This window comes from Prinia subflava, chromosome 14 (genome assembly GCF_021018805.1).
Source record: "Prinia subflava isolate CZ2003 ecotype Zambia chromosome 14, Cam_Psub_1.2, whole genome shotgun sequence".
In the NCBI taxonomy this organism is placed as follows: domain Eukaryota; kingdom Metazoa; phylum Chordata; class Aves; order Passeriformes; family Cisticolidae; genus Prinia; species Prinia subflava.
The window spans coordinates 15,520,029-15,534,242 of record NC_086260.1 but is presented as its reverse complement, the minus strand read 5'-3'; the positions used below and the strand labels follow the sequence as shown (position 1 = coordinate 15,534,242).

Below are 14,214 nucleotides of genomic sequence, written 5' to 3'. Positions count from 1 at the left end.
AGGAGCTGCGCGCAGGAAGGAGCTCGGAACCCGCGGCGGTAACATGAAACCAACATGGTGAGGAGGCTGCTGGGGCTGGGGGCCCGTCCGTGCTGCCCCCCGGCAGGGAGGGTGTGGGTGGCCCCGGGAGCGCTGCCTGCCCCGCTGGGGACACCCGGAGTGCCTGGCAGTCCCCCGGGCCAGGTGTGCTCATGGGGCCGCAGACCTGGACCAGGACCAACCTTCCCCGGGGCTTCCAAGGAGGAGTGGAATTAGGGTTGGTGGTACCGACTCCTTATCGTTTTTTAGCTACTCTTAATTTATACTGGTCTCAGGGTCCATATTCCTTATTTTTTAAGCTCAGCGCCAGCCCTCTTTCTTTTCATTCTTCCCTTCTTTTTTTCCTTTTATTTTCCTTTTTTTTTTCCCAAGCAATATACTTTTGTATGTGCTGCCTTTGTCATTTCAACCTGTATTGCTCTGTTTTTGCTCCATCTGCTTTTCCTCCCTTCAGGTTCACCTGGCTTAACTTGGTATTCAGAGCTTCCAGAGCTGGATTCCAAAATTGGCCTTTCCTAACGAAACACTGAATGATGCAGGAATGGTGGGGGCTTGGGTCTCTGTTTATATTTAATGTAATGTTTTTGTGATTGTTAGGGCTGTGTAAGCATAGTTGGTAGCTTGTCTCACAAAATAATATGCATTAGTGTCTTGTGAAAGTCTCATTGTAGTGAACTGTCACCTGCAGCTGATATGCTAACACTTGTGTGTGTGATCAGGCTTTTGATGGAGAAAAATAATGGTACCCTTGTTGTTTATTACTGAACTAAGGTTCTGATTTCCTTTTTATAGAAATTCTGTCAGGAGCTTCAAAGTGTTTTAGGATTAGGTGTATCAGTTATTGCATGTTGTCACTGTAACCCTAAATAGGTCTCTCCTAATCCCATGTAACATTTTTTATTATGTAGATTTTGAAGTATTTTTCTGGGTTAGTTTAGCTCTGACCTAAGGTAAGTGCTTTGTTTTGGAGCTGGAAGGAAAGTGGTAGGTTGTGAAAAGATTTAGTTGTGAGCTCTATAAAGCAAGATAGCATTGGGTTACTTTTTCAATGGCATCAAATTCTTGTTTTGTCAATGTTTTGAATTGTTTTAGTGCTAATTTTTATTTTTTCTTTCTTAAAGGGTGTTTCATACCCTCTCAGCTTTTTCAGCACAACCATTTCCAGGTGCATGAATGAACACTTTATTCTATTCTGGTTAGAGCCTGTTAGGCTGATCTGAGATCTCCTTTTTCATGGCCTTGCCTTTGCTTCCTGTCTAGTAAGGACTTTTGGGAGAACAGGGGAAGTGATCCTTAGCTTCTGGAGGGGGAAGTTGATGTATACAACGTTATTAGTATAGGAATCTTTGATGGGAAGGGTAGGATATGCAGGTGGGATGCTCTCCTGGACCCTCTGGTTTTTCATTAGGCACTTTGTGGCAATTCTACGTGTTTCTTGCATAGAAGAAGAGAAATTGAGCACGATTATCTGTTGGGATGAGAAAGGGGACAGCTTTTAAGATCTGCTTCTGATCACCAGTTTCATGTTCCATGTGTGGTTTCACAGGTACTTCAGCTCATGTAAGTCTAGACTGCAACCCTTAGGAGGTTCTTGCCTTGTTGATTGTGCCTGTGAGGATCAGAGTTCCCTTAAAGACTGATCAAGCTGAAGACAAACTGTTTTTCTACCCAGCTTTGTGGGTGCTTAAATGAATTTGCAAGGGAAATGGGGCTGTGGCTGGAATGGGGTCTTAGCTGAGTTCAGGGTAACCTGCAGTGGGACTGTGTAAGACTGCAACGGTGTATTTTTACATTATCCATTTTCTTGTATGTAAATATAATTTTAAACTACTTTTTCACATATATTTAAGAACTAAATGAAACAGTAGTGCCCATGCTTCTCTCCTTTTGCTTTTGTGAATCATTGTGTGCCTCATCATCAGGCTGACAGCACTGAGCATGTCCTTCTTATAAAAACATTATAGAAAGTAAAATTAGATGTACTTTGAGATCCCCTCTCTTGGCAAATTATGCAAGTCAACTGACTTGGAAGTTACTCTGTCTTGCATTGCACGTAGTGAAAAGTCAAGGTTAGATTAGCAAACACTCAGAGGTCAGAAAAGTGCCCAGGCTGGAGTAGTACCTGTGCCCTTAATCAGCTAATTGGCCTTTTAAACAAGTGTTATGATTTCTTCTTAATGACGCAGTTGTCTGCTCTGCTCATCCCATCTGAGCTGCCTGGTTTGTTTCTTTCCTTTTCTCCACAAATGTGGAGCTTATTCCTTCTGGGTAAAATGCTCAGACTCTGAAATGTGACCTTGTTGAGCTTGACTGGTGTGAGATGAGGAGCCCTGTACAAGCTCGGGGCTATTTGTTGCCCATCTGCTGACAGGGCACAGTCTCTGTGGTCCAGTGGATCACCAAATGTTTATAAAAAGGTTTGATCACTTTTCAGATTTCAGTTTTAAGTTAGTTTGTCTGGGCCTAAAGGTTTTTGTGGATCTGGTGAGTTCTGGCTGGCATGCTGGGTATGGGGTGGCACTGACTGTGCATTTCATTGGGATAAGAAATGTAGGTGCTAAGTTTGAATTGGGTATCCAGAACCCATGCTCTAGAAAGAAGTCTGTTTCTTCCATCTGTGGTTGAAATGCAAGATACTGAAGCCATGGAAAATCTACAGAGACCTTGATTATTGCAGTGTAACCCAGGCACTTCACTTGCTGTCAGTAGATTCCCCCAATCTGTCCATCAGGAATTAGCTTGTAACGTGTTGGAGACATGAACATCTTAGTGGAGTGTTGATGCTGGGACTTGTAGTCTCAGAACTTAGCATTGACTAAAAGCTGCAGCCTGATTTGTTTACTCTTGCATTTGACAGTGTCACATTGTCAGTTTTGGTGCTGGGCAGGGTTTAGCACTGAGCTTGATTTGCAGAGTTCGTGTGTAGCTCTCTGCTTGCTTGTTTATATAATGGACAAGCCATTAGACATGTCCAGGAACTACTAGGAACTACTGCTTTTATTTCTGACCTCTCAGTCTGTGAGAGGAAATGTATCAAAAACAAGTCTAGTAAGTACAGAGGGTCCCTAGTGAGCTCTGAAATGGGTGAGCCTGAAAAAAGGAGCAAAAGAAAAGAAAATGTGACAGAACCCTCTGCAAGAGCCATGTCAAGTATTTGTGTTATGTGCTGTAAACTGAAGGAGCCCTTCAGCTATATGGAGGAGCAGCTAGCAGTCTCCCTCCTTTCCCTTCCTGGTGTGACAGGAATGCAGAGCAGGATGCTGGCCAGTGTTTAATATCAGGTTTGTTGCTGGTGGGGGGAGGAAGAGGAAGTGTGTGTGTGTGGCTGCTTAGTTTCTGTTTTGCAGGCATCGCTGTGCGCAGTGTTGTGCTGATGTGGCAGCAGCTGTTATTTTTGGCTTTCCCAGTGTGCTGTTCGGGTGGATGTGCTTCCTAATAGATGCAATTCTCTTAATCCGTGTGTTGGGCTGCCTGTGCTTCCTGTGTAGTCCATACTGGTGTGAACCACTCTGCAGATGGTACTGAGGTGCAGCTCCTTTGCCTGTATTTATTTCCACAGGCTCCTCGGTATGCATTTTGAGTAGCATTAACTGCGTGTAAAAGACAAGCGTCTTAAGCTTGCATTTATTTTGCATCACCTCTGTCAGTATGTGGTGTCATTAGTGTTTGAAACCCTTCTTTGGGAGTAAAGGAATAAGCTTTGCTATTGCAGGGTGTCTCCAGATCTGTATAATGTATCCACAGTAGTTAAAACGGGTGCAGTTGTTTTGTTAAAAAATAACACAGAGAAAGCTGCCATAATTACATTAGTAGAGGATCTGTGTCAACCAAATCTGATAAAAGCAGTTAAAGAGGTTATGATATGGATGTGTCTGTCCTGGTAGGAGCGTCACTACACGTGCTTGAGAGCTGCAGTAGATAAGCTGTCTCTGATTTAGCTTTTGTAGTTAGAAAGGTTATCTCCTTCACCAGCTGTCCTGCTGCTTTGCCAAACACTGCCTCCCTTGTGTTGGTGCCTCCAAGCAGGCCTGTGCAGCTGCTGGGGTTTAATATACTCTGCTTCAGCCTTTCCTCCCTAATGCCCATCCCTGCCTGGTGAGGAACAGTCACGGATCCTGCTCTGCTCCATGGCTGGGAATTTTCAGCTGAGGGTGGCTGAGGCAGCTGGGGACACTGTGTCCCCTCAGCCCAACTGGTGGGTTGGGTAAAGAGCATCTGTCAGAGCCCACAGGAGTGAGTGAGAGCATTTGCATCCTGAAAGGAACTTGTGAATTCCAGTCCCAGTCTCTAGGGAAGGCATGCTCTCAAAGATTCTGAATTGACAAGCAAGTAAAGATCTAAATCAAAGCTAATTTAGGACTTGCTAACGCCTTTCCATACATCATTTTGCAGGCTGACTTGCTTCTGGGGTCCTGCTCCCTCTTGATTGAGAGAAGTTGGCTCCATATTCCAGTGACTGCTCAGCCAAAGGAGCTTGGGTGACATCTCCAAGGTAACTTTTCTCTGTTTTAATCAGAATACATATGCAGCCACCTTAGAGATGCAAGGAGAAATAAACTGCTTGCTTTTTACCTCTCCCTTGGTAATTTTACTCTTCAAGTAAGCATATGTAGATACAGTTTGTTGGAGTTTTATCTTTGAGAGATATGACAGGAGTACCCAGGTAAGTGCACTACTAGCACAGAGTGAAAAAAATTCAGTCCTGTTCGTTCACCAAACTGGTGTCAGTTCTTTGTAATAAGAACTAGAATTCCAAGATTTGGAAGCTCACTCATGCTTTAGTAATTCTGGCCATTTAGGTGGCTGATTTGCAGCTGAGTCACCTTATGATGGTTTCAGAACTCTCATCATTGTCTGTTTTTTTCCTTTCTATGCTGAGGTTAGTTTGCTGAAAGTTGGTAAGGCTGGTCTGACAGTCTTTCAGTTTCGTAGAGGTTGCTTTGTGCTGTCCCGAATTTGGAAGAAAGTCATTCATATCTGTTTTCCCCCAACTCTTTATCAACAAAGATATGACTCAGTGTACCTGTGGTATAAACAGACTCAGATGACCTTGTGTTCTTTAGACGTGGTGTGTTTAAGCAGTGTTTGTCTCACATTTCAGTTTCCTGGTGGGGAAGCCCCTGACCTGTATGGGTAATGGTCTTAGTTTGAAATGCAAAATGCATTTTTGCTCAGAGAAGCTGAGCTCCACCTTCCTGGAGTAAAGAGAGGAGACACGTGGTGTCTTCTCTTCAGGGCATGCTCCTGTGTCTGTCACAGCTGACTTAAGTGCTGCTCTAAAGCTAAACTACTGTATACCCTTTTATATATTCTGTTCTGACATTTTTCTTCCCACCCCCCCGCAGTTCTGTGCTGAGCTGCATTTCCCCCAATTTTTTAAACTTCCAGAGCGTATTAGTGCTAAATATCATGTGATCTTTAATTCCAATTAATTGTTCCATTGTTGGTATCAAAGTATTGTCAAGCATTTCCAAAAGTGAGTTTAGAAATCTTAAAAAGGGCACAAGAAGATAGGGCTGGCTGTTTGTTCTGTGTCCTTTGACAGAACTGTCTGAGCAGCTTAAGCACGTGTGGGGAGCAGTCATGATCTCATTAGAGCTAACTATAGGCGATAAGCAGCTTTGAGCACCAAAATCAGTGCACCACCGAGTGCAGATGTCAGTGAGTTATTTAAAGCAGGAAGGATTTGGGAGAGAAGCCTGGGGGCTACACAGTGCTGTGTCTTACTCAGTGTCTGAATCAAACCATCGAGTAACTGCCATGAAATTGCTGGAGCTATTGCAAGAGATGAGATATTCTGCTCTTCCATTGGTTTGTTGGTTAAAAAAATGGTAAAGTCCTTGAGTTTTGGAAGGCCCTCATAGCACTGCTGCGTGGTGAAAGGTTTATTGCACTTTTTCGAGCTGTGATCTCATTACAAAACTTATATATGGTGTCCTGTGACACACCTGAGGAATAGACATGTTGAATTCATTGAAGTTGACTCTCATCCCACAAACACAGAAATAAAAAGAACTTTTAACTTCAGTCTTTTGAGTCTGTCTCAAAAAAATGGTTGAAGCTGTCTGAAGCTCAATTTGTGTTGAAACAATACACATGCAGGGTTTTTTTAGATAGTTTCTTAAACACCCCCGTGCTTCCTGTAATAAACTCATATCATGTTTGTCTCAACGATGTAGATTTTACTTAGATTAAATGTTACACTGTATAAAATGTTTATGGATCCCCTGTACTTTTGCAAATAATGGACTGATTTGCTTTACTTTCCATTAGAACCAGATATTTTAAGTGTGTTTTCTTATGCTGTGCAATTGGCATTTCCTTTACTTGGGCATAAATCTTCTTTGTGTAATTGAGGTCTTAATACTTCACAGTTCATACCACAAGTGTTGACCTGAATACACTTACTAAAATTTGACAGTAAGCTAAATGTGAACCAATAAACATTATCAGGCATGCTTTATGGATCTTTTATTTTTACAGAACTGAGGAAAATATCTCTATTTTAGTCAGACTGAATAGGTGTATCACTGTTGTGCATCATGCAGAGTTTGAATAGTTTTCACTTCTATTCAGGTGCTCTGCACACTGGTATTTTTTTTCCTTTAATAACAGCACTTGGGGGTTTCTGTTTTTCCCCTTAATTATTCTTAGCTTTAGTTAAGTCAGATCACAGAATTTTCCATTCCTGTGGTTTGTATGTTAGTTATGTAGCATCCTTAGCACTGACATGTCCAATGAATTTCAGCAGCTTAGAAAACTGAACATTTTGACAATTTTGTTCACCTAATGACAAAATCTAGCCGTCTTAAAAATTATTTGATTTGTGAATGCAGCTTGACTCAAATATTCTTAGTTAAAATAGTTAAGGGTATTGTGTCATTCACCAGCCAAAAGTGAACCGAGGTCTTTATTCACTGCAGCTAAAATATCTTCCTAAAACCTGGCATTTAAAGATCACAGGTTAGATGGTGAACTGTTTGAGAGTTTGTTTTTTGGAGTTCATCCCATTGTGACGTGACAGCCAGAAGAACATTCAAAACCTTTTAAGAATTCTTCCAAAGATCAGTGTCCTGTGGTAGTGAGCTTGCCAGGTTGACTCTTTTGTGAGTGCAAAGCACTTTGTTTCAGGTTTCCTGTCATTTACAGTTTTTTTTATGATTCTCAAGGAAGAGAACTCTGTGTTATTTTCCACCCATAATGCTTGTTATTTTGTGTTTTTCAGCCTGAGATGATAAGCTTTTGGCACATGTTATCACACTGTATTGATCTGGAAGAGAAAATTAAAGGGAAATTGGCTTTCCCCAGCTGTTTACAGCCCGTGATGTGTGGTGGCTGTGAGAATACACGTGATTTGGCAGACTGTTATTTTGTAGAAAAAAACCCAACCCAAACCAACCTGCAGCATGGCCTTGCAGTGTCTTTAGAAGAATTTAAAGTGTGAAAAGCCAAGGTAGCTGTAATACACTTGAGAGAGGTTTTGCTGTTAAAGACAAAACTTGCCACAATTTGTGTGACTTCCAGATGAGTGTGCTGTGCTTTTTTAGCATATGGGGCAGAATTTTTATATATATATGCAGATGTTGCATTTAATTATCTGCAAACCAATTTGACATATCAGGTTTAACATACTTTTGTTTTGCTTTGGCTTTACGTGTCTTACGTAACCAGTGGCCTCAGCTGTTGTAAGTGGCACACTAGAAAGCCTGTTGGAAGGAGCTTTGAGATCCACTTCAGCAGCTTAACATGTAGATAAGATATTGGGAATTTGTGACCTGTAGAGTGTTTGCAGGGACTTGTTTATGACTGCTTTGGTTGTCTGGTTCTTAATTCCAAAGGAAGAGGAAGAGTTTCTTGTTCCCTCAAACAGAGCTGGCTGATGTGGTGGAGCATTTGAACGGGCCTGCTGCCCAGGGTTAGTGTATAGGAGAGTAATAATGAAGATTTGGAATGTTAAAGGTCCCTTTGGAAGATGCTTTAGGAATATAGTGAACTGTGTTCAGAGTTCCTGTCTTGGATCCCTTGGAAGTGTGACATTTGCTAGAGGAAGGTACCAAAGGATGGTTGTACTGGCTCCTGATTAGGTAAAATAATCTTGCAGACATTTTTAAATGCCAGGTTTGGGGTTATGTGCTTCAGAACATGTAGCACCTTGCCAAGCTTGAAGTTGTGATTGTCTGACTCATGGCATGTGTCTCCTGAGAAGACAGCTTCAGGTTCAGATTGCCTTTCATTTCCACTCACCTGGCTGGGCCTCCTGGTAATTCTTTGTCCTTTGCCTTCCAGGACATGCTGCAAGCCACAAAACAACCCCAAGGTATTCTAACAGCTTTAAGATTTTCAGTATGAGCGATGAAAGCCTTGCAGATTATGCTGATCCTCAGGAGAGTTACAGGATAACAACAGGCCCAGATCAAAATCCCCTCAGTGACCCTGGGTTGTGTGTCGTGTGTTCTGCCATGTTGAAGGGGTGACAGTATCCTTGTATGAAATTCTGTGTAGAGTTTCACCTGGTTTCAAATGAAATTACTACCTTAGCTTTCAGTCCCATCAGATACTATGTCATATATATTCTACTTAAATTAAGTACTAGATTTAGTGCACTTTGTCTAAAGTATGTTTGCCATGACAGACCTCAATATTTCCCATTCCAAACCTCAAAAAATAAATGTTGCTCTTTATCTTTGAATTTTCCATGGCATTATTTGCTTTCTTGCAGCACTTACATCAAGATTTGTTTCTTCCTGATGCAGAGCTCAGTTTTTTCTCTTTCAGTGTTTTTAGTTTGTTTTTTTTCAGTGGGTTGACAGTATAAGAGAATATACTGTATATAAGAATGTACCTTCCTTTGGTACTTTCTCATGGAGAAAAAAATCACAGTAAAGTGTCCAGTTGAGAAGTTACAGCTCATGTTTTCTTGCCTGTGACCCTCAAGGGTCACCTGCTTAGGAAAATTAAACTGGTGTCAAGTAGGGGGCATGGATTTGCAACGTGATTATGTGGCTTTAACTCCCTGTGGACGTGCTTCTGAGGTTGTTTCTGCTACAACTGCTTGGGACAGCTGCATTAATCAGCATGTTCATCCTTACCTAGTGAAGCTCTGCCAGTGGAATCCCTTAATGTAGATGCAGTGATTAGTGATAAAACTACACTTCTAAGATAAAGCTTGTTTTGCTGGAGGTGTTGAGAAGGTAAAGTGTGAGGAGTGTTTTATTTGTCATTGTGAGTAGCACTTTTTGCAAGGAAAAGCAATTAGATAGAAAAGTGGGGGCCCAAAATACTTCTTTTCCAGCTGAACTGATTTTTTCATTGGCAGTATAAAATTTGAAGGGGTTGCAGCGAGACAGGAGGGCATCTCTCAGTTGGGCATAGAAGATTTTAACTATCAATACAAACCTAGGTATATTTATTCTAGCATGGGTGTCTACTTTGAAATTACAAGGCAATCTGCAGTTCCATTTTCTCATACAGTAAATTAAATGGTGTCCTGAGCATTGGTATAATCTGGAGTACTGTATAACTGACTGCCTTGCATTTCTGCGACCTTTTTCAGATGTTTAAGAAAGCCCCAAATTTTGTTTAGTATCGATGTCTCAGAATTACAGTGGCAGAACAAACCACTAGGTAACAACTGCTCCTTGTGCGTTTGGCACAAGAATTTGTGTACCAGGGTGAAGTGAGCTTGTTTGGATAATCTTGCTTTTAGTCCCTTAAGTCTTTCTGTTGGACTGATGTGCTCCTGGATTGTCTTTCTGTTTCTGCCATGTAAACAGAAAAGTTCCTCAAGGATTTGGATCTTCAGCCAAAGGGCATCACATTCACTCAAAGCAGGTGCCCTAATTTGAGTCTGTATTAACAAAACCAGTTCAGTTGTTCATGTACTGGGACACAAATTCTTTAGATTTCGAGAATTTTAATTACCAGACAAGACTAAGTTGAAAAGAAGTGCAAGGGGATCATGAAAAGTGAAATGATTGCCAAACTTCTGTCTTCAAAATATAGAAATAGCAAGATAGTCAAGTGAATTGTTCCTCTCTGAAAATCTGTTTTTCTGCTGGCTGAAGTGCACCACAACTGGATGGTTTTACCAAGATCATGGAAACATTCAGTGGAAGCATCAAAACCAGTAGCCTATTCTTGGTTCTTTCCTTTCCATTTGGGTAATCTTGGGTAGATTATGGTTATCTAAAAGATATCTAAAATAGCTAAATCAAACAAAGCACTTTGCTGACTTGTTAAGCTTCAGCAGAGAGATGTAAGAATTGCTGCATTTCTCCTGGCTTTAAATGTTTTACCAGTGTTCAGACAGAAGCTGTGCTGTCTGATAAAACTGCAGGATGCCATTAAAGACAACCTGCCAAATAAATGTGTTTTCTGCTTCCCTGTGTAGAAAAAGATGGGTGTAGCTGAAGCAAAACATTTGTTTAGCTTTATCTTCACAGTTAAACAGAGAAAGAGAAAATTCTGATGTACGTGCCTCTCCCCTCACTCTCAAATGCTGTTGTAACTGCCAAAACGCCCTGGTGTATCTCTGTCTGCATATGTGAGATTAAAGTCCTCTTGGGTACTGAAATTCCAGCTCACAGGAGGCTGTGAAGCTGTTAGTGCCTTGCATTCCATGGAGGGGTAGGTGGAGCTTATGCAGACAACATATTAAAAATCAGTGTGCTAATCTTTTTGCTCAGAGCTGCTGTTTGTGTATCACTTACACAAATTTTGGCAGAACATCCTCAGTCAGGATGCTGCTCTGATGTGTTCTGGTGGTGACTAGAGGCAGAGGTCGAGCCCAAGTCATGGCTGAGCAGATGTTTGTTTCTGGCCAGAGAAGTGAGATGATGAATATAATAACAATGTTTGCTTGTTTGGGTCCTAAACTCACTCTCTAACAACAGGAGTTGTGCTGAATGGGCATTGCCACAGATTTTCTAAAGGCAGAGATCCTGCAGTTCCCAGCTCCTTTAAGAGAGCCAGTTGCTTCGAATCCCACTGTTCATTTCCATATAATTAATTCTCAGGCTGCTGAGAAAGAGGGCAATGTATAGATCTGAGGATGAGATGGATCAGAGTGGTGTCACAGCCCACAGTGTATGATAGGAATTGTAAAGCTGCTTTGCAGTGAGCTTGAAGTGAACCAAATCAAACACTGGTTTACAGAGGCCCTAAGGGTGAGATTAGCTGGCTTGTGATGGTTCTTTGTGGCGAGTCTGTGTTGGGTTTTGATACATAACTCTTAGACTTGATGGGTTTAAATCTATATGTTGTCCTAATTCCTAAGGAAACAAAATATTTGCGCTGCTTCCTGAGTACTGGAGCCAGCTTCTACTCCTTACCAGCTGACTTTGCTCTCCCCTCCCTTTGCACAGGACATGTTGTTCACAATGTGCTTTTTGGATGAAGTGTCTGGATCTTGACTGTGGGGTCAGTCTCTTCAAGATGAGAAACATTTCCCATCAGAGATCCTAAATGGCTGTTTACCAGCAGCCAGGTTTTGAAAATTCCCTTCTCTTTGCCCCAGGTGTGAGTGGGATGTGGGGTCTTGGCTTAGCTTTCCTCTGCAGTCTACAGGCAAAGCAAAGACAAAGGAAAAGTGTTTGAATATCTGTGTAAGTTTCTGAGTAGCAGAATATTGCAGGACTATACTCTGAAGGTGAAGAGGAAAGTGCAACTTTTTTTCTAAGCACTGTGAAATGGAAAACTGCACATATAAACAGCAGCGTGGTGTTCTCCTTGTTAGTAGTGGTAAGAAGAGGCAGGTGGGAGAACTTTCAGCCTCTGGCCCTAATGAGACTTGTTTGTCTTTAGCATTTAAAGTCTCAATATAAATAAGTCTCTGCAAAAGGATTTTTGCTTAAGTCAGGTCTCAGTCAGCAGCTTAATAGAATGTGGTTTCTATAACTTGTGGAGGTTTTTGAGCAGCTAATGTGTATGGTGCAAGTTTTGCTGCAGTTGCTATTTTTTCTATGCTTTCTTCTTTTATTATTTTTTAATTTGGGGGTAGTAAGTAGCTGGGTTAAAACATCGGGGTAGAGGACAGGGAGCCTGCATTGCGCATCAGCATCGTGACCTAAGGAGTGAATCAGCTCAGTCATAAGAGTTGAGTTGTACTGAGTTGTCCGGCCATTTTCTGGCAGGCAAGAGCTCTTGACAGTGGCTTTAGTGTATGGGTGAAGAAAATCCAGTTTGAGTCTGCCTCTGCTGCTGCAGGAGATGCATTTAATAATATCCATGTCTTTGCTGAAGAGACTTACGCTTAAGGCAAAAAGTGCCTTTTTTTTTTTTTTGTTTGGTTGTTGTTGTTGTTGTTTGCACAAGTAAACAATTTATCACTGGAAGAAGATACTGAAGTTTTCAAATCCATGTTGTTCCCAGAAGGGGGCAGGGGAGACTCACGAGTTGTGGAGTTTGATAAAAAGTACTTTTGTTTGGTTTAGTGACACTTCTGTGCTGGCTTTCAGTCACAGCAGGCGCTGCTGCCACCCTGGCAGCGGGAGCGTGGCACGATGAGGCGCCTGCTCAGTGCCAGGAACCTGGGCTGCAAGTCTTCTGTGCCTTGTCTTTCCTTTCACTTGGGGAGCATTGCAACAGCTCAGAGTTCTCTCCTGCAGTTCCCCCTCATCTGATACACTGAAATGATGTGCATGTTAAAGCCATGAGAGAGTGGAGTCATCATAAAACATCTTTATTTCTGTACTAAGAGCAATCTGGACAGTTGGCATTTAAGTGTGTGAAAATCTTAATTCCTTATTCTGTCATCTAGATTTTTATTCTTAATTAAAGCTGGAAAGAAACTTCTCCATGCAACTTTCTTAGAGATTTTCAGAGGGGTCTAAGTTTGCTCTTTACAGGCTTAACTTCCAGTTGCTAAATACACTCAGCCTGGCCAACAGTGAGAAGGAGGCTGTTTTGCCAAATGTTTTAGAAATGGGGTCATGCAACTCCAGCAAGTTTGTTTTATGTCTGCAAAGTGACCTGGGATTTCTTTGACAGCCTGGAATACAGACAGAACAAACTTGGCCATGTTAGTCTGCATTTCTGTCTTTAAAGGGGGGAAGCAGCTACTTTCTCACAGGAAGTTCTTTTTGCAACATTCCTGATAATTTTGACATAACTTCTACCTATACACTGGCAGTAAAAGGGTAAACAAAGACTCTGCTGAGGAAGGGGGCTTGGATGAGTGATGCACAGACTTCCTTGAGGTATTTAGTGGTTTTTCTGCCTGAGTGAGTGTTCCTTCAGTTACAAGGTCTCCTGGCTCTTGTGTCTAGAGACAAGATTGAAAGAGGAACCAGCAGGCAGAAGCCAATGGAAACAGAGTGGGGGATTACTTGAGAGAATTGGAGCCATGGGAGCCCGTGGGTCCTCATGGTGCTGTGGTGCCAGTCTTGGCCATCTTGGAAAAGTCACAGGGGTGCTGGCACTTCTCTGATCACTTATTTTCAAACTAGGCCCAAAGGATAAAATCCAGAGTGGTCAGTCTCACTTGAGTGCTGGGGACAGTCGTGGGTCAGGCCCTGTTGGTGCACCTTTCCTGTGTGAAACATGCAAAGGAATGTGACTGGGAACAGTTAGTATGGATTTACTGGCTTTAAGTTGTGTGTGACGCACCTCATTGTTTTCTGTGATGAAATAATCGGATTTGTGCATGAGGAAGAACACTAGAGGCCGTTTAGCTTGACTATACTGGATGTTTTGACACTCCCACAGTATTCTTGTATGCAAGTTAGGACATCACAGACTGGATGGGTGGAGTATGAATTCAATCACATCAGGGAATTCTGAAGAGTAAATGGAGTCAGACATGGATGAACGGGTGATTCATAGAGCTCTTTCCACACAGGATGTTAGCTGCTGAAAGTAGGCTCTTAATCAGTCTTTTTTTTCCTCCTGAACGTAATTCTTTGCCACAATGTGATAAGAGTAGATGGAAGACAGTATTTAAGAGGCTGTCTGGTTGAAATTCATCAGTCTGGCTCGTTATCAGTGTAGAGGATTAATCTGTCTTTTCTTGGGAAGAGGTAAAGGGGTTCACATGAATGTTCTTCAAGATTACCTTGTTTTGTTTTTCATTCAGTCATGTGTATTTGTGATTGCCACTGAATTATAGTTAAACACAATACATGGTAGTTTTGGAGATTTCAGTCGTACCTAGGGAGTATGTGTTTGGAATGCTGCAAG

The 14,214-nt window shown here is 41.9% G+C and overlaps 1 protein-coding gene across 4 annotated transcripts in view; it reads left to right on the top strand.

Annotated features, from left to right (window-relative positions):
- The window catches only part of IP6K1 (inositol hexakisphosphate kinase 1), a 37,145-nt gene that overhangs the window by 498 nt on the left and 22,433 nt on the right, over positions 1-14,214 (top strand). For all 4 annotated transcript variants that reach the window (XM_063411227.1, XM_063411228.1, XM_063411229.1 and 1 more), the window contains exons 2-3: positions 3-57; positions 4,432-4,531. The gene's annotated coding sequence lies outside the window, so the exon portion shown is untranslated. The remainder of the gene's footprint in view (positions 1-2; positions 58-4,431; positions 4,532-14,214) is intronic.